The 2,641-nt window shown below is 42.1% G+C and overlaps 1 pseudogene; it reads right to left on the minus strand.

Annotated features, from left to right (window-relative positions):
- Window positions 1-1,253: 1,253 nt before the first annotated feature.
- LOC124987038 (glyceraldehyde-3-phosphate dehydrogenase-like) lies at window positions 1,254-2,215 on the minus strand (annotated as a pseudogene).
- Window positions 2,216-2,641: the final 426 nt, after the last annotated feature.

Below are 2,641 nucleotides of genomic sequence, written 5' to 3' on the forward strand. Positions count from 1 at the left end.
CATGTACTATTCACATATAGTATATTCATGGAAGACTATGTACTGGTCCTTGAGGTTAAATGTTTATTCTCTGATTTGTATAATCTCTCTTGAGACTCATCTTTCTACCCACATTCTCTCATGCTGACAAGGGACCAGGTAGAACCGCAAAGTCTAGGTCAGGAGAACAGGAATCTGAGCATACCTGAAGATGTCCAGTTCAGTATCTGTGATCATTCTCTGAAATAAAGGCATAGTTTGAACCCAATCCTAAACTTCATCTCCTCTGTCCTTTGTTAGGCTTCTGGGTCTCTGTCTGTCCCATCAATAGAATCTCATCAAGAATAACTGTGCATTTTGGGTAGGAAGTGGGGATCTTTATGGCTACATTTTGTGGGAAAATGTCAAATGTCAGAGGAGAAGGGGTGACGTCATTAGAAATGTCACTTCAACTTGTAGTGTCAGTAAGACCTAAAAGTAAAGAACAAACACAAAATTAAACTCTGTCCACTAGTATCCCAATATCTGGCATGTAAAAATGTAGAACTATGAATTGTGAGTCAACCATCCTTAAGATGGTCTATACATAAGGACTTGTGAAAAGTAGTTAACAATCTAAAACTGCAAAACATGCAAATATAATGTTTATTCTTCAAACAGAACTAACAATGTATTTTAAGTGGTAGGAAGACATATTAACCCACAATTTTGTGGCGATGGTACTTATCTATGTTTAAGTCTACTGAGGACATAGAAACATAATCAAAATACCATCATGAAAGAATTTTAAAAACAGAGTTTCAGAAATGAGTAACATCCTAGAAACTTCATTTCATTTTGTGAATGAATGAAAACACTCTGTAACTCCTGTATGGTTGGTTTCTGGGTCACAAATTTGCACTACATGGACTTCAGGAACAAAAACTTTCTTTCCACTCCAATTTAATAAAGTTTTTTGCATTCAAAGATATGTATCTACCCACTGGAAACAGAGATGCACAGAAATCAGATGAACTAGAGATTTTTATAATATTTATATGTGTGTATATATATGCATATATATATTTTTTTCTGGATGCAGAGCACTTGCACTTGATGTCATGTGTCAGTAGTGCTCCCTATGCCCCTGCTCTTCTTCAGGGGGTCTGGGATGGAAATTGAGATGAGAGAGATTCTCAGTGTGCTTAGTGACTGAGTTAGGGGCAGGAGCTCCTCAGCAGCTGAGGGCCTTTCTCTTACTCTGGGTTCTTTCTGGTGCAGGAGGTCCTGGGCTCTTACTCCTTGTAGGCCATGGGGACCATGAAGTCTACCACCCTGTTGCTGTACCTGAATTCATTGTCATACCAGGAAATGAGCTTCACAAAGTGGTTGTTGAGGGCAATGCTGGCCCCAGCATCCAAGGTGGAAGAGTGGGTATCACTTTAAAGTCACAAGGGATGATCTGGTCCTCCATGTAGGCCAGGATGGTCTTGAGGGGGCCCTCTGTGCCTGCTTCACCACTTCCTTGATGTCATGGTATTTGGCAGGTTTCTCCAGGCAACAGATTAGATCCACAACTGACATATTGGGGGTGGGCACATGGAAAGCCAGTGAGCTTCCCATTCAGTTCAGGGTTGACCTTGCCACAGACTTGGCAGCACCAGTGGATGCAAGGATTCTATTCTGGGCAGCCCTATGGCTGTCACACCACAGGGGATCTATCCACAGTCTTCTGATAAGCAGAGATGTCATGGACTGTGGCCATGGATCATTCCATAATCCAAAAGTTGTTGTGGATGACCTTGGGAAGAGGGACTGAGCAGTTGGTGGTACAGGAGGCATTGCTGTATCTTGAGGCAGTTGTCACACTTCTCATGGTTCACGCACATCACAAACACGGGGTCATCAGCAGAAGGAGCAGAGATGATGACACTTTTGTCATTGGCTTTAAAATGAGCCTTAGCCTTCTCCATAGTAGTGAAGATACCAGGAGACGCCACAACACATTGCAAGATCAGCGAGATCTTGCAACTAGCAGATGTAGATGGATTTTCCATTGATGGAGAGTTTGTGGTTCTCAGCTTTGACTGTGCTACTGAATTTTTCATGGGTGCAGTCTTACTGGAATGTAGACCATGTAGTTGAAGTCATTGAAGGGGTCACTGATGGCAACAAGATCCACTTTACCAGAGTTGAAAGCAGCCCTGGTGACTCAGCACCCAGTACAGCCAAATCTGTTCACTCCAACCTTCACCATCTTGTCTGAGAAATCCTGCTGGCACTGCACCAGCCAAGAATGTGCAGTTGTCTGTTGAATGGGGAGGAGCAGAGTAGAGCCTTATGATATATTTTAAATCTTGGAAGTGGTAGAATTGTTTCTAATGTACAGAAAGTTTGCAAGAATAAAACACCCAGTCACTTGGTAAATGCTCTTAAATTGAGAATCCTCCAATATAACCACTGAGTTTAATGAATAGAGATGAGAAGCTGAGAACACTGTGGGGCAGAGGGCACTGTGTGGTCTGAAAAAGATGTCATAATTAGGTACTAAGTACTGTCATTACACAGAAGATGCACACACTCATACAAATACACAGACACACCAGAGACACACAGAGAGACACACTCATCATGAACCCCTCTAACAACACCAGGCATAGAAAGTACATAAAATCCCACAACA

The sequence above is a fragment of the Sciurus carolinensis genome, chromosome 6 (genome assembly GCF_902686445.1).
Source record: "Sciurus carolinensis chromosome 6, mSciCar1.2, whole genome shotgun sequence".
Taxonomy (NCBI): Eukaryota; Metazoa; Chordata; class Mammalia; order Rodentia; family Sciuridae; genus Sciurus; species Sciurus carolinensis.